General features: G+C 38.6%; 1 protein-coding gene across 8 annotated transcripts in view; it reads right to left on the bottom strand.

Moving 5' to 3' along the window:
* The window catches only part of MGAT5 (alpha-1,6-mannosylglycoprotein 6-beta-N-acetylglucosaminyltransferase), a 111,969-nt gene that overhangs the window by 72,225 nt on the left and 16,513 nt on the right, over nt 1-23,231 (bottom strand). For 2 of the 8 annotated variants that reach the window (XM_054277565.1, XM_054277568.1), the window contains exon 1: nt 13,201-13,408. The exons of 4 other annotated variants lie outside the window; for them this stretch is intronic. The gene's annotated coding sequence lies outside the window, so the exon portion shown is untranslated. 2 more of the 8 variants (XM_054277566.1, XM_054277567.1) reach the window with 2 other exon arrangements.

Here is a 23,231-nt window from a genome sequence, read left to right as displayed (position 1 = left end):
AATGACATGTACTCAACTAATTAACTTTACAGCCCTGCTGGTGGCCATGGAGGTTTATAAAGAGCACAGCAGAATCCTGGTGCTCCCATGGGCAGCTGTACTAACTTTGGTACATATTTAATAAATATTTATATGACTTTGGTATATATTAATCCCAGACCTGACAGCTGTCAAGGACTGCAACACAACTATTCCCCAGTTAATGATTACCACATACCTATAATGAGTCATTATTTGGTACCTAAGTGGACAGTGGACAGGAGATATCAAGGGGTGATGTGGAATGCATGAAGACAGCAGCACAGAAATGTCTCCATGTATTTCTGTTTTGACAGGAAATTAATAGCTGAACTGAGCAAGAGCTGAAGCAATGAACACACATTTGTCTACCATAATCACTGATGGATTTTGACTGACAAGTTCTCTCTGCCCATACCAAGTAGGACATCCCAAAACTCCAGGTGGTAGTGTATTTCCCTTATTCTCCTTCACATCTTATAAACATTCCAAAGGAGGCAATCCTGTTAATTACTAAGGCTTTTTCCTAGTCTAGTCTCCAAATGCACGCACCTAACAAGGATATGGACACCCATATTTATTTGTGCTTCTAAAGAATGACAGGTGATTTTTTTTTTACCCACTTCCCACCTCTTTTTTTTAAGCTTTGGAAAGATGTGGTCCCACTCTAAGACATCTCTTGAAATAATTCCAGCATCCTGTGGAAACTGGATGCTTTAGTTGTGAGTTTGTTTGTGAAACTGTTAGGAAGAGAATTCCTTCTGACTTAGTCAGAGCAGTTAATGTACAAAAATTAAACACTAAGTGTGAAAAACAGGATGAAAGTGAAAGGATATATGAGGCAAGAACACCTCTAATAAACAGAATCTTTGACATGTTCTTTCTCAAATTCAACTCTAACCAGCCAAAATCCCACCACAACTGAAACAACATTCTGTGGGGTGGCAGGCAGGTGTTTGGGGTTGTTTTGAAACAGACTAGTTACAGCTTCTGTGAAAAACATACTCCAATTTACAACTCAATTGCCCCTACCCTAAACAAAAATTATTCACATATTTCATTGAAAAAGGGCTAACCCTTACACCCATTTAACCAGGCACAAGAATTTCAAAGAACCAAAAGTACTATTATATAACTTCATCAGAAACACATTTTTTCTGTTCTGTATTTAATAAATCCTGTCCAACAGCTGGTCAATTCACGAGTTAGAGAGGATAACATTACCATGCTGATGTCATTGCTACAAAAGAAGCCTCACACTATCAAGAAACATCTCAGATAAGTACCCTAAATAAAGTGATCTGTATGTCAGGGGTGCAAACCACACATTTCTCAGCACTTTAAGATATTACCTTTCTCTCTCTCTCTCTTTTTTTTTTTCCTCCCTGCTTAAAATAGAGTACAAATAGTTCATCTTCATGTAAACAAATTTTGGTGACACATCTATACGTATTCCTCTTCATTTTTTAAGAAGGAGAATTAATCATCTACAAGAGATTAAGCTAAGTCTCTTTATAAGTATGTAAATATACACAGCTTGATATTCTCTGTCCAATCTGTACCTATATTAGAAATGGTACTTAGGGTAAGCTTGGAACACCACTATCCTCAGGATACTCAGAATTAATTCAGGATACTCAGGATTAAACTCTTCATCAGCTGAATGCACCATTCATCAGTAGCTACACAGTTCTAAAACCTTAATTGTCTGTAACCAAAACAGAAGCTCTTGCACCCATAAAACCAGCAGCTTGAGTGGTATTTAATTATTAGTTTGTTATAAACTCAAACCTAAGCAACCTTAAACATCATGACTAGTAAACAGAGTATATGTATTTCTGTACCACGTGGATCAGTAAAAATAGGACCGCCACTGCTAGGAAAAGGCCTGTATTCCAATGCCAAACATGCAAGTCCCAAATTCTGGCCTCTTATGGTTCAGAAATTATTCTAGGAATAACTGTATGAGCTAGAGCTGGGTACCAGGTGCCTCATGTTACAGCAAACAGCTTAGATATGTGATAAGAACCATGGGCTGGGAAATACAGGCACAGGTTGAAAGGAGAGGCCCCAAAATTGTGAATTACTCAGTAATGGTCAAATACTAATCAATGATAAGGCACAACCTTGAATTTTGGAAAAGAAAATGCTTTTCTTTTGACAGCAGCAAAAGCTGGAAAGGAGGCATAGTACTGCCTTAGAAAAGGCACCTGTGCCAGGCCCATCAGTGCTAAATCCACGGCACCAGCTCTGTGGTCCCTCTGCTCACAATTTATAATGAAACTTTTACACACTAATTGCTTTGACTATGCAGTAGCAATGACCAGGGATGAGTAAAACCCAGCCTTTAGTAACAGGTATTGTCAATGAATGTCAATCTACCCAAGCTTTGTTATAAAGTTTAAAGCTGGTTTTAAACTGCTTTGTTTCATCAGCTTCCTAAACTTTCAGTCACAGCAATCTCTCATTCTCCTCTTACATACATCCATGCAGACACTCACAATGTGTATTCAGGTGCACTCATGCCACCCTGCCTGACCTATTTTCCAGATTGTTTCCTGAAGAGGACAAGCTGCCCTTCTGTTTGCAACTGTTTGATTCTGCAGAACAAGCTGTTGCAGAGCAGCCAAGGACAAACACCAAGATCTGAACCGCCTCTGTTCTCACCAAGGGCGTGCTAACCTAAAAGCTGATGATAATTCAAGTGTGAAGCCAGTGGGCTGCCAGCACACCACAGCTGCAGCCAGCAAACACAGGGTGAGTGAAAACACCTGCCCTATCCCACCCCTCTGCTAAGGGGTGCCAGGAGTCAGGCTTCATGCAGAAACTGATGCAATATGCCCTAAAATCCTCTAAAACTTCTTTTCTAGGAGTAATGAGTCCAAACTGGGAGTGCTATGTTTTAAGAATTTAAGCCAGACACACTTCCAGTATACATAAACTGGAATTCCAGGCTGATGTTAACCACAGTTCTCTACTGCAGCTGTATTGCCTAAACAGATGTGCACTATACCCCAACCGAATGCCAATTACTGATTTCCTGGTATTGCAGTTGTTTATTCCTGGGGGAACATCCCAGCAGCTGTCCCACCCCAGTTGGCCAGTCTGTGCTCTGAAACAGTGCAATCTGTGCTGAGATTGTGAGATGCTGGCTCCCTCAGTCCTTTTGGAGGCTCAATCTACCTTTCCTTCTTTCAAACCACAGCATTAACAACGATAACTTACGGCCTCCTACTTAATGCAGGCAAGTGAAATCAAAGAACACTCACATGCTCTGTTGGTAGAAGATAAGAAAGGATCAGAGAAGAGAAAAAGAAGCCTGATTCCTGATAAGATTACTTGCATTTAGACACAGTGTCTGCTCATACCATTGTCAAGTGTCTTTGTACCACACACATCTTGACTTCAGTACTGACACTGCAATTAATTAACTGATACACTTAGGAAATATTCTCCATTAACATGAAACCATCCACACATCTAAACAAAACTTAGGGGCCTCAGTTACACTGAGGGCTCAGAAGCAGTTTAGCTGCTGTTCTGCCACTGCCCATGTCAAATGCATAAAGCAGAGGTCAGACAGCAGGACAAGCAAAGGCTGAATCCACACCTGCTTAGGGTGCCAAGGGCTGTGTCCTGCCTGAGTGGGTCACAGAAACAAAAGAACATTCATTTCAATAGGTCAAGTCATAAATTTGAAGCCACTTCAAAACACTTGTTAATATTAAAGCAAACTTTCATTCAGTACAATAAAAGCAGATGTCTGATAAAAAAGCTGATAGAACATCCTGGAAGGAGCAGAAGCATGTGAGCAAAGCTGATAATACTAACTCAGATCTGCAAGTCCTAGGTCTAGGTGAGGGCTTCCAACTGGTAGAAGCTGTAAATATTCCCTACACACCTCACAGGCTCTTCAGGGAAAAGAGGTAGCTGAAAAAAAATCATGCAACTATCCCAGATTTATGCCTACTTTTGCTAACTGCACATTTTATAATTTACATTCCTTAATATAGAAAATAAATGCCTGAAACAATTTCCCTTAACTGCGTGATGGAGTCTTAGTTTTGCTGTTCCTACTGCTGCTCAATTTTATTTTCAGCAATGTTTCTGCCAACCCATTCTCTTCTTCTAGCTGACAGATGTCACTGTGTCTTCTCGCTCACCACCCCTCCACAGCTGATGTGGCACCATGTACTGAGCCTGAAGTGGCAATTTGGGATGTAATCCCATGGAGTGAGAAAAGCAAAACAACACTGGGTCACAACAGAAGCAGCAGGACAGATGGACTGAGGGAGACTAAGAGTATAAATACTCCAGGTTTGGGGTTTTTTTAGGTTGGAGAGGCATGTTTGCTTTTGTGCATGTGCATGTAGTACAAATTGGCAGGAGGTGGTGGGATGAAAGTTGAAGGAAGGGAAAACAATCTCTGATAAGGTGCCATAAAAACAAGTAAATTTTCATCTTGAGCAAGCAGCTTGCCTTCACTTTCAAAAATAAATTCCCCCACTTAGAAACAATTTGGGTGGCATCCCACCTTAATTCCCCCATGTGGGTCTGTGCTTTCACAGAGCGCTCTGAAGTGTTTCAAATTTTCTACCTGGCACATCACTTGCTGCAGTTCAGTCCTACAAAAATTAAACCATCTGATGTTCTTCCTTTCATGCTGTTTGCTTACTGTGATATTTCAGGGAGGAAAGAGTAGAAAAGGAAAGATTACAACAGACAAGGGGGAAAAGGATCAGAAGAACATCCATAAGGAAAATCCTTATGTGTTGAAATCCTTATGGCACATACGCTGTTTACTGATTAGAAACACTCCAGGCAATGCATTTAAGAACATAATCACAAACCAACCTGATCTTCTTTCAATAAACTGAATGAATGTCAGGACTAGGAACAGGACTTCAATGAACTCCACAAAATCAGAAATGTTCCTGACCTTGAACATTTTTACAGCCATTTACAGTGAAAGGACGGGGAATATTAATAACCTTCTTCTTGCTGCTGCATTAAAACCATATGCCCAAAATAGCATTTTCTCAGTGAAAAGAACATTTTGGAATGTCAGCATGCTGACCAAGAGATTAAGAAGATTAAGAAACAGTTTTTGTTTTTTTCTGGGTTTTGGTTGGCTTTTCTTTTTTGCAGGAAAGTAACTTAGAGAACCTGAGAGTCCCAGTCACGATCTACAAAATCCCTAAAACCAGTGAAAAAATTACCCACGAGCATGCTTTCACGGCTTCAAGAGTCCCTGAAGCCCACTGCACAAACAAACCTTTAAGTTACTTCATTAATTTTAATGAATTTTAAAAATAGGGCTCGTGGCCAATCAGTTTTATCCTATTTCTAGTGTGGATAAAGTACAGATATTTTTCTCTTCCTGTCTTTGCAACTCTCCCCACTGAAAGGTTAATATATGACATCTTCTTGTGTCACTCTCAATTTTACATTTGACACTTGTCCTCTGAAAGATGAAACCATAGCACCTGCAGAGAAGTAGGCCTTTGCCATTTTCAGATCACCTGGATGATCTCCACAGTCATGAGCAAAACCTCCTTGATTCCTACACAACAATCCCATGTTCTGTTAATGCTCTCCCATTTCTTTAGTGCACAGAGTATCCGTGGCAGCAAGAGCTGCAAGCATTGCTATGAGCTTATGCAGAAAGCCTTATTTATTTTTAATGAATAATAAAATTAACCTCAGCCTATAATCAAAGCAACCAAATTATGAGGCACTCCAAGAATGACTAAGTTTATTACATAGAAATTGGATCCATTAGCTCATTTCTTGCATCAAGCTGATACTCCAGGCTCCAATCTCACCCACTGCTATTAACCACAAATCAGCCTGTTACATCACATCTTGTGGTCTGTCCAAGAGGAAAAACAAGCAACTCTCAACAGGAGCTCTGTCCAACTCTCAGAGGAAAGTCAAAACCTTCTTTGTAGTCAGCAAGAAAGCTCTCATCAATGTGGATGCCCAGATATCATCCCCTCTCAAATCCATGGTCAACACACTGAATGTGGTCTCCAGCAATTGTGCTGGACCCCAGACAGACAGCCAAAAAAAACCCCCACAAGTTCTAAGGAAAGATCCAAACATGTTCATGCTCAACATACTCACTACATCTTATTGAAAAAAATTTTCAAAAATATAAAACAAAGAATATAAGTATGTCTGTGTAAAAGAGTTAATTTTATTGAATTTTCTACCATTTGTGGGGAATTGTAGATAATCAAAACAAATATAAATTCTCATTTAATTTGATTTAAATTAATTGTTGCTACAGCATTCTACACACAAACTTTTTGCAAAGGACAAACACCAAGGGAAAAGACAGCAGAGTCATATTAAAAGAGAGGAAAGCAGAAATAAATATATAGAAAATGTTTATGTGCATGCTATTAAGCAAGTGCATATCAGATCACAGGGAGGACAAAAAAAGTAAACAGCAAAGCTGAACATTAAATGAGTCTTCAGAAATATTTATCTTTTGTTGCTTTAGAATTTCTTGAACTTGGGTCAAAGTATAACATTTCTTCCAATGGATTTGTTCTTGGCAAGCATGTTGAACACATTCCAGCTTATGTGGCTAGACAAATGGCTGAAAGCACAAGCTGCATCTCCAGAGAACAAAATTTAATGGAATTAAAATTTCAGTACTGTCACCTGTTTGGAAGCAACAGTGCTGCTGAGTATTCAATCACTTTGCATTTAAGACCTTTATTATTGAAAGGATGAAATTTTAATTTGTAATCTAATTCAAAAGTTAGTAGGGCAGCAAAATATTTTAACTTCTTTCCTGCATATATCCTGTTGCTTAACACTGATATTTTTCAACAGCTGATAGCACCAAAGATTAGAGAAGCACTTTGAAATCAAAGAATGAAAACTGCCAATGTTTCTTATTTCTCTTTGTAAGGAGCAACAATTTGTCACACAGAGGTGTCAAAATATTTAAAGGGACATACATGAAATTCTGTACATGTGCAATGAAGCCCCACTAGAAACCTACAGTTACAGAAGACAGAACCTTATAGCAAAGGGCTTGAAAGTAACGTTAAGAGGAAACATTAGACAAAAGTTTCACTGTCTACACAGTTCTGACCCATTCAGCCATAAAGCAGTAATAACATGAGCCCTCACACAAAACCCCTGCACACGATTCTCACAACGCTGTTGAGAATTTTAAAGCTTTGTGAGAAAATAAGACAAATACTGAACAACGTGGCCATGACCCCAACAGTATTTTCAAGGGAGAGCCAGGTGAGGGCAAGCATAACCACATTCTATCCTGTCACTGACTGTAACCACTGCACTGCTGAGAGGGCATCAGCTTTCCAATCACCTGCAGGATCAATAAACCACACAAGTTTCCTCTGCAAACAAATAGTTTATCACAGGGCACACCTTCTGAACTATTTTGAGTAGGTGGAAAACAGCCTCCCCTCTTTCAGCATCCCCAGACAGCTGTAGAACAACTTGTACTGGCAAACTCTGAGGAATAGCTCTGTTTCAGCTGTAGCCCTTACAAAGCTAAATGGGGAAAAAAAAGAAAGAAGTGACGTGCAGAAAACAGCCGGCACAGGCAGCATAAGGAAAATGAATTAGTAATAGGATTTTGTGGCTTCTCCCCAGACTACTGCTAGGCAGGGAGAGGCAGGACAACATATAACCCCACCACCACGATAAAAAATAATGTGAAAATGTCCCAGCAAGCAGCCCAGGTTTCTGAGCTGATGTTTTGCACAACACAGTACTAAAGGAACAACACAGAACTCCCTAAGCTCTCCTCATTGCTTACACACCGTCATTAACAACAACATTCCTCTTTTTAGCCTCTCTCACTCCCAGGTTTTCAGGTTCTCTAGATAGTGATAAGCTACTACTCAAAAAAGCTATTTCATCTGCTGGTTCTGGTCCACACTGCAGTAATGGTCTGGGTAATGAACTTTCTTTAATGCCTCAGTGCTTTTAATAAATAATCCTAATTACTAGAAAGGCCTCCTTTCCAAAGCATGCTTTGTTGAAGCTATTATCAATACTCCCATTCCAGGTTTGGTAGCAAAAGTAGCTTCATTTTCAGTGCTGAAAGCAAACCTTTATTCCCCCTGCAATGCAGTTTCAAAGTCAATGTACATTCACATCTTGGAAAATATAATTATTTACAATATTGAATGCTTGAGTAGTCAGGAGCTTCCCCTTCCTTCTCCAAGGTTCTAGATAAACTCAAATAAATAAGTTGTCCTTAAGTAAATCAGAAAATAAGGCCTGAGGTCTGTCTTTAATAGACATAGAATCACAACTTAGGTCTTGAAATCTCTCTTTATGTGAGCAAACACCACAGCAGAACAGGAGCACATCTGCAAAAGAACCCAACAGATTTTGAGGACGTGACATTCGCACCAAAAGCATTTCAGCTCAGAGGTGTGGGTGTCTGTCAGCACTGGTACTGTGGATTCTATCTAATCTGGCTTTAGAGAATAAACACCAACAGTTCGAGGACATCGCTTGCATTCCTGGAATATTTTCATTACAGAGCAACTCAGTTTGTGGTCCCCTAGAGTAGTCCATTATGTGTGTCTACATATATATATATATAAAAATGAAAGTGTTATTAGTGGGTTATCAATTCACTTCCAAGGCATGTCTCATGCAAACCCATGTTTGAGCACATTAAACTTCTCTGAGCTACCAAACTCATTCATGTCATAGATCCCATCAAGAAAACTGCCAAGTAAGTAAACTCATAAATCAGTTGCCTGTAGTTATTCTCTCAAGGAACATAATGCAATTTGTAATGTTAATGGCCAAAAAGATATTCAAAACCCCTATCGCTTCCTTCACATGCATTTTGGTTATGGATCAGCACATAATTGCAGATTTACTAAGAGTGCACTTGAAAACAGTTCAGCTCAGGGATGAATGAGCTTTAACTTTATCCAAAAAGGTTTCTTGAGCTCCTGCAGCTCTGTAACATCCTATGGCTGCCCCAACAGGTATTCCCCCTTTTACAGCCCCTAACCATCGCAACAAAATGCAAATACTGCAAAGATGAATACCAACTCAGTTTTCTGCAATTTTCTTTTTTCCACCTCTTCTACTTTTTTCTTGCTCCCTACCTTCCCTTACTGTAGAAGCAGAAGCTTTCTCAGCCAGCTACTGATTCACAGAAAGCTTGTAGAAATTTCACCACCAATTTGACTGAAATTCCAACAGGAATTGGAAGTATGAAAGAAAAAATTGGATGACTGAAAGAGTCTTGTTTCATTGGGAAGTCACAATAGAATAAAATTAAAGAGGCAGAAATTTTGTGTTCCGCATTCTAGGTGCAACAGATTACAGATAAATAATATTATCAATAGGAAAGCAGAACTAAGCTCTTCCTTTTAATTATGAGCAAGAACTTGTAAATGTCACCAGCATTTCATGGATGCAGTAATAGATAAAATTTCAAAATAGCAGATAGGAGAAGAAATTTCTAGAGGAAACAGTAGGTAAGCTTGAAAATCTGATGGGTGGGGAAATCATTGTAAGAAACACAAAGTATTAAGCTGGTAAAGAAATTGAAATATGAGGAAAGAGGAAGGAAAACAAAAAGCCCACAGTGAGATGAGGTAAGCAAATATCTAAATTCAAGTCTAAGAGAGTAAAGGAAATGAATGTTAAGGAGATGTAAAGGTACTAAAGAGAGCAGCCTGACAGACAAGGGCTACACAAACTGAATGGATGAATATACCAGGTCAGGCAAGACCAAGAAAACACAGAACATGAAATAATGCTAAATCAACACTGCGAGTGATTTGCCAACAAACACAAAGACTGCAAGTGCAAGTGGCAAGGCAGAAATAACGCATTCCCATAAACAATTAGGACTTCAACCACTGATAGAGGAAATACTTTGCTTGTCAAAAGTTATCGCTGTTTCCTGATACACTTCAGCTGCTACACCTTTCATCTTGAGTGGGAAACAGGTGGAGCTTTTAGTTTATGAGAAAGTCACAAACAGTGAATAAAACTTCCTATATCAACACCTCCCTTAAATATAAAATATTTAAGATAATGGGGAAGGTTATCAGAATGACTATTCCTCAATATCACCATTAGTCTTATCAATACATCAACTTCACAAAAAACCCCAAACTTCTCATAGGGTCAGCTCTCTATGTAATTTATCTTCCAAACACTTGCATTGATTCAAACCATAAGGATCCAGTCCTTAGTAAATAGGATTTGTTCTACTACATATATATAGATTCACCAGTATAATAATTTCTACTAGTATAACAAATTCTAATAATTTCTAGCTTTCAGCAGTCCTCAGGGACAAAATGCAACATTATCTTTGCATAAGACATCATGGGTCCATCTAGATGTTGCTTCATGTGCAGTAAGAGGATTCTGAAAGCAGATGGTAACAGGAAACGAAACCACAGACATTGCAAGAACATATTCAACATCTAGATGGAAGATGATTAAAGTATTTGGTATAAATTACATATTAAGCATTTATGGCTCAAGAAGTCCAAGGTCTAGGGTCCCATTTCACTGAAATTGGTGAAAATCATCTCATGTGGTCAGTGACAATTCGCAGTAATACTTTGAAATGTTCCAAAAGCATCCACCCTCTATCACACATTTCACACACAGAGTCACATAGGAGAGATACTCAGAAACCCCACACACCCACACAGCTAACCACAGGTGACAGAAGAGAGACAACTAAACATCCTTTATAGACTTTGGTGATTTTCATTAGTTCCTCCACTCCTATTTTGAGAATAAATTCCCCTCAATGCTCTGACAATGCATAATTAATTACATTTATTGACACTGAGGTTAGAACATGAGTCAAGTGTTGTCACATTAAATACTGCACAAGAGTGCCATGAGGCTTTTTTTGATACTATGAAATCTGAAGATGTCCAAAGAGATGTTTGTAAACCCACCCTTGTGCAGAGTCATGTTTAAGTAGTTTTTCACAGCAATCAGCTGGCAGCTCAGTGCCTGTTACTAGCACAACACCACCTCCCAGCCCATGCAACCCCCCAAAATTTGTATGCATGCACTTGATCAGGCTTTCAAATTGCACTTTTCTAACAACAGAATATGCTTCCTGAAGGTTGGTAAACATGCTTGATCACCAGCAGCCACGCTTTAGAGCTTGCACTGGAATCTTTCATGTTTCAACAGTGGCTGTGTAGTGAGTGTCAAGCAAAGAAACACTCCCCTGCATAACACCCTTTTTGCATTTTTATATAAGCACTAACCAAGAAGCACATACTGCTAGAGAACAAAATTATTTTGCTGCATATCAGATTTTTCAAATCTGATAAAATTTACTTAAGTATAATTTAAATATCTCATCTTGCTCTTCTCCCCCTTTGCTTATATGCCATCTAAACCTCAAATCCAACAAAAGAATAAACCACCAAATACTTGGTACTTGGCAGAGCTTTGTAGAAGCAGCAGCTCTCATTATTTAGTTTTTAAGTATTATAATGCATGAAACTTCATTAGATAAAATATCTCATTATTCCCTGAAGGTCAGCCATTTCTGAGGCAATTCTCAACAGTCAAATAACACTTTCATCACTTTAAAATAATAAATTTAGTGGGGCAAAAAAAAAAAAAAATCAATACACAACATAATGGGCATGTGTATATAATGATTAAAGAAAAAACACCATACAGGGCTTGTTGCAAAATCTGCTTTACAAAAATACAGAAGGAAAATATCTTTCAGACTGCATGATAATGAAAAATAAAATATGGTGCATTGGCATTTTTCCCCACTTAAGTCAACATTTTTATTTTTCTGGACAATAGGGAGAAGGAAGAAGTTTGAAGGACAAAGCAGGAACCACAAATAACCCAGATCTAACATTAGCAGCGGGTGAAAGATAAATGCTTAAGTTTTATGTGCAAAGCTGAAGTGACATTGTGAACACTGCAAGCAAATAAACATCAGGAAGATTAAAAATGCAAGCAAGCAAGACTTAGAGAAATGTCAGCAAAACCACTTGCAAAAAACCTCCCCACACTACAGCCAATTCCAAGGAAGTAGTTTTTAAAGTAGAAGAGCAGAGAGCTTTTCCTTTCAAAAAGAGAAAGGCGCCAAGACATCCCACAATTTTTATTCAAGAACCTTGACAAGAATTCATTTTTAAATTTAGTGTTGCATAACTCCAAAAAAAATAGTCATCCACTGAATTAAATTTGCTTTAAATATATTCACTAACATTTTCTATCCTTCATCCTTTGCTGAAGTTGCTTTTTTTATTGCAATATGGCAAGAAAGTTTTGGAAGCTCAGGTCTGGAAAGAATATTAAATTAAATACCTGTTGTGCAATTTTTCAAGAAAAGCAAACAAATGGCACCAGCTAAAACAAAACCCAAACAAAAAAGGATGAATTGAGGCGAAGAACAAAAGTAGTAACCCCTAGTTTTCAACAGAACACATTGCCTCATGTACCATTTACAACATAATCAGAATTCAAAGGAAATAAAATGTATAGAATTTGTAAGAAGGTAAGGCTGGTAACAAATTCCAGTGACACAGACAATCCATTCATCTCCATTTGACCTAAGCTTTCAATTAAAGCAGGAGGGGAAAACTAGCTTGTCTAGCAGTATTGTTAAGGGCTAAATTGTCAAGAGGTTTGAAGTGAATAAATAAAATGAAATTACAAGGACACACCACAGCTCAACTAACATATATGTATGAAATAATATAAACATATAAATGCAATTCCAATTCACAAAAGCCCCACAATCCTGACCATATTTTTCACAAGTCAAATTGCAACCTCCATGTGTATTTTTTTGTTTGGAATGTCAGATTCTAGGTAGCGAAACGCATCAAACTGGACAATACAGTATAGGCCACAGAACAACAAAAGAAATTTTAAAAAAAGAGGAAAATTACCACAGCTCCCTCCTTGCCAAGCCTGGATTTCACTGAGGTACACCTTGAACACCTCCAATCATACAGAAAGGTTTTTAAAGCCACACCTACCTCTCCAGACTGGTATTTGCACCGCAGTAAATCCTGCTCCAGGATTAGGAGACTTTGCTCTCTCTGATACCAAGGACAAAGTTCTGTCTTGTGCCCAGCAACCAAGCCATGCAACCAGAGATAAGAACGTGGGGATGGACTGGACCACAAAGAAACAAACCTCAGGAAGCATTGCTAACAAGAGTGAGAGTCTCTGTTCCTTCTGGTCCTGTAGGCATCACAGCAGAGCAGAGTTCTCAGAAGAGATCTGAGAATGGGCAGACTCTGCAGAGATTAAAGGGAGATTTCTCATCTGTGGCTGGGAGGAAGAAGGCAGAACGCAAAAAGATGCTTTTCACAGAGTGGATCTACAGGCAAAGCTACTGTGGGCAGCACGAGGCCTGGGGGAGGTGGGAAACCTCCCAAACCCTGCTGGGGAGGAGGACGGGGACAGGCAATGCAAAGACAAAATGATGATGTGTCAGTGGGGGAACGGGAGGGGAGCAAAGGATGGGAAAGGGAACACGGTCAGACCAGTGTGTACAGGGAAATACAGGGAGCTGTCAGCACAGAAAAGCCAGAGAAAAATGCTTTTGCACTAAATTGAGACTGGGAAGGGGGAGGTGTGTTTGCCTGTTAAAACATTTATGCTACATGACAGGCTATACCTCACAGAAAGTGTGTCAAAACTCTGCAAGACTCACACTTGGGGGTTTTCTGCCTTTTTATTCTTATTTTTAATATTCTCACATTCAGAATTTGGAAAGAGAGGCTGCCACTGTGGCTAGGAAAGAGTGGGAATGGAGATGAAAATGACTTCAAGAAAAATGAAATTTGATTTATTAGCCTAATGGAGGCTTACTGTGCAATATAGGACTTACATGCAAGAGTATGTCACTGCAAAACTAATACTAATTTACAGGGTTTTTTTCTTCAATCAAAAGCTCTGTTACCATCTACATTTAATCACTATAACTATCAAGGAGTGAGAAAAAAATCTGAATCTTTGCCAATACCAACATCTTCCTTTACTACAGAAGTGTGCCTTAAATGGAAGTAGCACAAAGAAAAATAAGGGGGTTTTTGTCAGTCATGCCAGATGACTGTCAATAAAAAAATGCCTAGAATTTGTTAACAGTTTCTAAAATATTTTTCCTCCTAAATGTCAAAGAATTGATGTCTCAAAGGTTCATCTACAGAAGTGTTGTTTTTATTTCAAAAAGGCTGCTTTTTGCATTTATCGTTAAGACTTCTAAAGCACAAAAGGTCCTTTTCCTGAATTTTAATGTATCCAACAGGTTAAAGAATCCTAGAGAGATCCTTCAAGTTATGCAAAGTACTGTCCTTGAAAGTTTTTGTTGTTTCTACCTTTGAGCCTACAACATTAGGATTTCTTTTAATTAACTGAGAACTATAAGACAAGCGAGAGGGGGGGGGACAAAAAAAGTCACTTTAATTATGGCAACTGTCAACAGCGTAGCAAAGAAATCTCAATAAATATGCAAAGAAGTGTCTAAGAGATTTATGAACACGCCCAAATACCCAACTAACTCCCACAGCATTTAATGAGACACTGCTGGGTAGTCCTGTGGGTGTCTGAACACCTTCTACAAAGCAGACTCGGGGTATGGCTGAGCATAATTCACACCTGTAGTCCCCATCAACGTCAGTGTGGTGTGGTGGGCTCTTGGCACCTCCAGAAAAGCCCACACATTTAAGTCACTTCTGATTATCTCCATCTGTGCACATTTATTCCTGTACAAAATTATCTCATCTCTGTTTATAGCTTAAACTTCAAGCTTAGACCTCGGGCTCACACATGGAGACAGGAATACTAACAGCAATTTATAAAAGAGTAGGAGTGAGGTTGGAATTTTTCAGCACCAGCTAATTTCTTCTTTCTCCCTCCCCACATCCTTCTTAATGTGTTAAAAAGGGAGCGAAATAGAAAAAATTTCTTCAGGATTTGGAATATTTTACTTTCTACATTTGGAAATATAAATCATAGCTGTAACAAGAATTCATGAGAATAAGAAAAGTTTGAGATTTGAATACTGGTACTGAAAGTTATCTTTTCCCCTGCTCTTTGTAGTTTGCTTGAACATAGAAAAAAAATTAAGGACCTGCATTTTAAGCTTTAAGTATTCCCAATTTTCCTCATAACAAGAAATTGAGGTTAACAGCTCTGCCTTTTTACACTGCGTCAGTTAAACACCTGAATTTAAGATATTTTTATAGAGGTGCATTTTATATGTTATGAATATAAATACCTTCATAATAAATATTATATATGAATAAAAATAAAATACAATACATTTTATGGAAAAACAGACTAACATAATGAATGAAGAAGAATTTGAAGCAAAAATAAATATATATATGTATACATATGTATACATCTATACAAATATATACATATATATGTATATACTTGTATATATACAAATATATACATATATACACATATATATCTATATATACCTATATATATAGATACACATATATAATATATCTATATATATACACACATATATATATACATATATATATATAAGTATATGTGAAGTCATTTTCCAGCACTTGACTTTTGAGAGGGTGGTCAAAATCTGTTTAATTGTGGCATTCAGAAAAGAACGTGATCACTTCAAGGACTATCTATTCCCATAAAAAGTGAGTATATTTAGTAAAATCTTTCTTGGCATCATCCTCAGAACATTCATCTTAACAGATGGAATAAAAATGTGGCTCACAGGCAGGACAGACTGACCTTCCAGGACAGGACTCATTTAACCCACAGGCAGATGGGACAGCAGAGTTTAGGAACACTGCACATTTCTGTCTCCAGTTAGTTCAGAAAAAGTTTTACTGGGTCAGTCACTCAAACCTGAAGACCTAATAGTATTACAAACTTCCTCAGGTCCTGCAGGATTGTAATAAATCCTATAAATACAGATATCACAGCCAGGACTTGTGCACCAAAACGCTGCAACGTTTGTGCACCAAACCTCCCCTGCAAGAGGATTTATTGCTGTTCCAGGAGTTCACATTGCTAAGAAACGTGGTCTTCATAAGCTCAGGACAAGCCTGGCAAGGACCCTGCAGAGGCTGCAGCAGGCAGGGATTGCTGCTGTGCTGCCCTAGAACTCCTCAGCATTGCACAGCTGATGGCACGGTGACAGTGACAGCCCACAGGGACCCGGTCCAGGCTGCAGTCAAGGTAAGGAGACAGATGAGAAGACAAACCTTGGAAAGCCTTTTATCTTCTGCAAACTGAAGTAGATTAGCTAACAGCAGAAGCAGGTGAATGGGTGATCACTGACAGGGTTGTCAAGCACTGGCACAGGCTGCCCTGGGAAGTGGGGGAGCCACTGTTCCTCAGGGATGGAAATGTCACATGGATATGGCTCTTAGGGACATGGTTTGGAGGTGAACTTGTCAGTTACAAAAAAATAAATCATCGTGGCTTGCAGCACTTTGAGAGGGCATAATTTCCATCAATCAGAAATCCACCTAAATGATGTTACTCAAACTGAAAGTGCATTCATTTACAGTACAGAGAAAATGAAAGCTACTATAAAATCACTTACACTCATGCATTTTTCCTTTTTTCTTTTTTTTTTTTTTCATTCTTAAGTAGTGAAAGTAGCAGATAGTTTCATTTAGGAAAATAAAACATAATACACTGAGTGGTTAACCCACCCACTGAATGCACTTAGGTCTTTTTTCATAAAAGATCTTTAACAATGTATTCCTCAAAGAAGTAAAAGAAAAAGTTTGACCCCAAATCAGCATTTTTTCTTTACATTTCTGTTTTCAGCATTGTGCCTGATCTCTCCATCATCCTTAACCCCTACTGCAGTGCCTGGCAATGACCCATTGTTACAGCCTTGCAAAGTGACAGAGCATCTCTTTCAATTTCTGGTTTTGCAAAAAAAAAAAAAAAAAAAAAAAAAAAGTATTGGGAAAAAAACCCCAAAAACCTACTTTCAATTTCTTAAATAACCATTCATTTGGCTGAACATGAACATGGTGTCTCTCAATACAAAAGGTGTCCTTGTTTTCCAACACCTGTTAAGTGGTAGCTTGCATAAAAGCAAGACTTTTTCTGAAAGTGTAGGATTTCATATCCAGCTTTTCAAATAGCAGTTGACCTCCCCTTGCCCTTCCTAAGTATTTAATTGCCTTAGTCTACTGACACACTGGGCCACCGCCACATAAATCTCACCCAGCACACAGTCAATACTTCTACTTGAAAATTTGCTATCAAAATATAAGAAAGCCTTTTTCATGTGTTCTGCTTTTAGATTTTAGATTTTTTTTTTTAGATTTTTTTTCTCCATTGCTGTAAATTTTTTATTTGGTTTTGTGATTAATTTTTTAATTAAGTCCATCACACAATAAAGTAGTTCAAACAAATACTGCAAGGTTTGGGATAGTACTCACTGACATAGATGTGTATGTGGAATATACAAGAAACAAATAGAGCAAATTTATCTTTAAGTATTATCTTAAAGCAGCTCATCTGTTCATGGAGCACAATCAGGAGGAGTCTGTCCCTGTTTTTTCTACACCTCCCCTGTCTGACATTCATAAAAATTAATAAGATTCCCTCCCAAAGTTTCTCTTCTCTGGGTTGGACAGTCCCAGCTCTCTCAGCCTCTCATCCCATGGCAGATGCTGCAGTCCCTTACAGGTACAACTTCTCCAGTCAAAAGTTAAGTAGGTAGGGCAACCCATTTTGACAGAGTGGAAAACCACTCAAACCTGAACACTTCAAACCAGACAGAGCACCCAAAGTGGTGCACATGAACATGGGAGTTCTAGAAGTATCCATAAATGTTGTGGCAGCAATTCAGTTACTATTCCTGTTAGCATGGCATCATCTGTGAAAAACCAAACTCTATTCCTCACATAGATATAGTACTTGCAATACAGAATAACACAATAAGCATAAAATGACTCAGAGGTTAAGCACAATTTACAGTTTCAACTGAGTTGTTAACTCTGAAAGTGTTTTAAAAAACCAAGGTATTCTGATGCTTCTCACACTTACTTGAATTATACTTTTACTACCATAAGCTGACATTTGCTCATCTTGATCTGCTGTAAGTGAAATATTTTCAACACAGTTGTAAATACCAAAGAACAGCATCAACATAAGTCTGTATGTAACCAAACTCAGAGTCAGCAATAAGAGCAGCAGTAAAAGTCTACCAAATGAGAACATACACATTGGAGACACAGTCCAAGGTACCAAGCTGGTACACTGAATAGGCTTTTAAAGGCTTACTAAAACTTCAAAGACTAAAATAATAAGTTTCATGCTTCAAATATCTATTCCAAGCATCTTACTTGATTTATGCACAGTTGGTTTTTAAAAAAACCCATGCAGATAAAGAATTTTGGAGCCAACACTACAAATCTTGCAATCATTTACTAGAAAAAGCCATTAACATCTTGCAAAACCTTTTTTTTCCTCCAAGCAATAAGCATTCCTTCATCAACACAATTTCTAACACGCAAGTAAATGTATTTTGGCCTCAAATCTTGGCTGCCTTTATTCAAGTAAATGATACAAGTCTTTTGAAAATGCTTTGAAAGAACTGTATATCCAGTATGAAAGAAAGGACAGCCATAGACATTCTTCCACTCAACAGCTTTCCATAATTGCAGTGTTTTATCAATGAAACTTTATGCAGGTTACTGTCAAACTCATTCTGTTTCCCAGACAGTCCCAGAATACATTGCAAAATATCATTAAGTGTGTGAAAAGGATCTACTTTCATCCCAAGTGATTAAAGACAAGCTTGGTCAATTCTCATATTTAAGTTAAGGCAAGACCAGAATACAGCACACCTAATTTCAGGTCCCTTTTAAAGATCTTCCCACTGGCTCTTTTCAGCAGTATCTTCCTCCAGGTACCTTCATCTTCAGAACAGGATTCTGGTTTGTCTGAGTTGTCTTATGAGTAAGACTTCAAAGTTCTGCTTTAAAATGTCTGTTTACCAAGTATCCGTGCATATATGCACTCTTCAAGAATTTACTGAAATTGAATAAAACTTGACCAGCACCTCTTAAATCCAACATAAATCTCCACTAGTGTAATGAATGTGCTTATCCCACACATACAAATTAAGTCAAAGGCATTCCTACAAACAGTCCCCTTTTGATGCCTCAAAATCTGAGTTATTAAAAAATTAAATTAATTACCCAAAGAACTTGAGTATCTGGGCAGTATTGTCTCTCCCATGTGACTGCTGCCAGGTAAGTAAAGAGCAGAAAGCTGAAGCTCTGTGTGATTTATGCAGTATTCAAATCATCTTCATAGAAATTATTGAGTAAGTTTACCAAATCTCTACAATTTCAGCTTTTTCAGATTTAAGAAATAAAAGTCAATCAAGTCCTGCAGATATTTGATATTATTTATTTCTATATTGAGGGAGTAAAAAAAAAAAAAAAACAAACCACAAATGATAAACAGGAATTGCAGAGGAAATGGAAGGGAAAAGGAAGAAAAGGAAGCAGAGGTAGACAGTTGTTAAAGCAGTTCTGAAGGGACAAAAGGGGCACACAAAGCCTCAGTGAGAGGCAATGCTCCCTCTACCCCAAGAGCTGTTGAAGAACAGTAGCTGAATTGATTTCTTCCTCAAACACACCCTCAATAACTCTCAAGAGCTGCTGTGGAAGGAAGCACAGGGGAAAAAAGCCCTGCAAAGTTCATCTTGATTTGAGTGGGAGAGCTCCTGGGACCTGGCTGCTGCCTTTCACTGCTGACAGTGCCCCCAGAGCTGCACCTTCTGTGCCTGCAGAAGGCAGGAGCATGACTGGAACTGGGTTCCAGGATGCAGGGATGTCACTTCAGGCATGACATCTCCCACGTGAATGTGACATCCTCCTACTCCCCTGCCTTTCACTTCAGCCCCCTTTTCCAGAGAGATGAAGACCTCACCAAGCCATTAGGGGAATTCTCTGTGCCACAGAGTGTGCATTGCAACAGCTATTTGGGGCAGTAAAACCTGGGGCAGGAGCACCCACAGAAATTTACATCAAGCTCAGTCCAATACATGTCTTTTCACTGAAATGGGCAAAACCTATCAATATTAGCATGCCAAGCCAGCAACAAAACCCACATAGTTTAAACAATGTTGTCAATACAGCACGATATTGCTCATACACTTCACACTTAGTGCAAATTCTCATCTCTCCACCTCAGTTTGGCTTCCTTTCCCATCATAAAGGGCACAGAAAAAGGAAATAAAACAGCTACAGCAGCTAAAACCCTCCACATAACATTCTAACATTCAAGCTACAATAGCCTTTATTTTTCTGCTTCCTTACACTTTTCACAAAGTTGAATAAAAATTCACAGAGGTGACCTCATAAATAAGGCTGGTAAAGCATTATGGTCTCAATCTGTAGGAACAGGTGACAAAATGCTTACCTTCCAAACAGCCACACACAGAGCAGATGGCAGCCCCTCGCTAAGTGTGGAATTGAGGAACAAGGCTCTCTCTGCAATCCCTCACAAGCACATGAAAGGTACTGCTAACAAGGAGAAAAACATCTGGAGGAGAGTGTTTATATATGGAACACAGTTGTTGAATAAGCAAACGGAAGTGGGAATTTGCATTTGTTAGTGTATCTATGGTCTGGCTGCTTTGCAAACAGCTACAAGGCAATGTAAGGAAAACCCAGACTGAAAGGCTCAAAGCATTTTTGGGGCAATGAGTACACAATGCTTTCCTTTACCTCTTTTACAGCATGTGCAAAACGAACAGCTTCAATGGGAGATTTGACTTTTATTTAAATATTAAAGAAAAATACCATTTTTTAAAACTTGTGCACAGAGAAAATAATCATGTAGCAGAAAGCCACTAAGCAAACTAAGCAAACAATCCATTGCTTTTGCTGTACAATTTCCACTTGTCATTCTAAATTAAAACAGGAAGAATTTAAGGAGCTGTCTGTTTTCAGATGAAAATCCCATTCCTAAACAGGATTAGCTGGTAACCTAAAAATATCAGTCAGTAATCTCCAAAAGTCATAAGCTCATGCACCCCACAAGTCCTATACCAATCACTAACTAAAAGAAATTAGGTCAGAATCCAAATCAGATCACACTACAGTAGCATCAATCTTCTTATTTCAGAGCTGTCACATTTTAAATCTTTCACACAATTCCTACATAAATTATTAAAAACAGAGGAGATTTGCCTCCAAACAGAGACTAACTAAAAGTGACATTCTAGTTTATTGTGACAGTTTAAAAAAAATACATATCTTCAGTCACTTAAGACCGACATCTCTAAATGCACCCCATCAAGTGAACAAACCAAAGTTATCTGACAGGCTGCTTTTGTTTCCTTAAAATGATCTGGGATCAGGTGACAGTTCTTCTGTCACTGCCATGGACTACTTTCCTTGTACATTCCCAAATCTTATTTTCTATAGGTAAAAAATAATAAACAGTATATAATATCTGACAATTTTTGAAATTTATTGGTGTAAAGCCACACCTTTTCACAATGAAAAGAGTCTTGCAAGATGCAGACCCCAGGACACACCTGAAGTATTTGAGCATACTGCAATAACTTCCATCTGCAAGTCATTAGCTGCACTATTAAAGAAGTGGCCATTTCAGCTCACATTGTTGATTGCCTGCCTTGACTGAGTGCCATTTGGGCAAAACCACAAATATCCAATGAAAGCATCTCACTGGTACTGTGTTCCCAGAAGTGGCATCACTGACTTACTGACAATTATCACAGTTTTTAATGGCTTTTAACCTTGGTGCAGTTCACTGACTGCCACTGCTGGCAAGGAGCAGCTATGACCAGAAAATAAGTTTTATCTACAGCTTTTAGATAGAGGCTGACTCCAGAATGAGAAGCAGTGTGATACTCAAGTCCTGTGACATCTTCAACTCTAAAATTCATGCTTTATCTACAAACTTGTCACCAAAGCCAAACCAACTGGGTAGCTAATGGCAGCAGTACACTTCAACACTCTTATTTTGTCTAATTTTATGGTGACATTTATGAGCTGTAATAAGCTATATGAATCAGTGTCATAAACCTTCATAACACATAACAAACTAGAGGGCAAAGTAAGTGGTTTGCCTCCTAATTAAACAATAGTTTAAATTCTTGCCATGCAGAATAAACCTCTTATTAAATATCATCATTTTTGACTTCTTATATAACAAGTTTCTGTCTATCCCTGGCTGAGTTACAATGACAATCACAAGTCTACAGACCAGCAATTCCTTTGGGAAGGGACATTTACCGACTGCAGTTTGAGAAAATATAGAAAATGTCATGAGAAAAGCCAAACAAAGTTTTCACTCCTCACACATAACCACCCCAAAAATGTCCCAAAAAACCCACATCCAAAAAACACCAAAACAACCCCAACAACAAAACCCTGCCCAATGATTTAACCAGTGTCTACTGCCTCATCTTTGCTAGTAGACAGAATCTACATTTCCTCATGTGCTCTGAACCCACCAGAAGGTAAAGTACTGTCAGCATGACCTGGCACATGAACAAAGCTCTGTAGACACAGGGTGCAACCAGCAGACATTTATATCACCATATCAGTGGTGCAGATGGCATTGAACAAGCAGGGGGTTTGTTTGACTTTGTTCTGCTTTTCTCTCCCTTGGATCAGTTTACTTGCAGTGGACCATCTCTGCTAATTTTAGCTGCAGTTCTCAGTCATTTTCAGCCAAATCCAAATAGTTTCTCAGGAACTCATACTCCCAGGCATGTAACATCACACTGCTTAACTCTGACAAACCAAGTTTGCATATTCTTGCTACAGGCAGAGCAGAGAAATTGGAGTTCTCTTCATACCACAATCTAGCAGTGATGCATAAAAAACAATCAAACCCTGCAGTGAGGAAACCTTCACTTCATGCTCTCTTGTGATGGGATATCACAGCCATGAGAGGATAAAGCACAGCCAGCCAACACAAACTCAGTTTGAATGCAAGGCCCAGTGAAGAGCTGTGGGACCCAACTTATACAGCCTGTCATGGAAGACAGGCATAAGAGGCCTTTTTCCTGCCAAAGTGGGCTGACAAAAAGGTTAGCCTGGACAGTTAAATTTTCTTGCTGCCACAGCTGTCAGAGAGCACTCCTGCGTGGCTTGTCACTTGTCACTAGAAGTTTCACAAAAGAAGGTAAATCTATTTCTTTTCCTCTTCTCACC

The sequence above is a fragment of the Melozone crissalis genome, unplaced genomic scaffold (genome assembly GCF_028551555.1).
Source record: "Melozone crissalis strain CALT ecotype California unplaced genomic scaffold, PUWL_Pcris_2 ptg000023l_1, whole genome shotgun sequence".
Classification (NCBI taxonomy): domain Eukaryota; kingdom Metazoa; phylum Chordata; class Aves; order Passeriformes; family Passerellidae; genus Melozone; species Melozone crissalis.
This window is presented reverse-complemented; position numbering and strand designations above follow the sequence as displayed.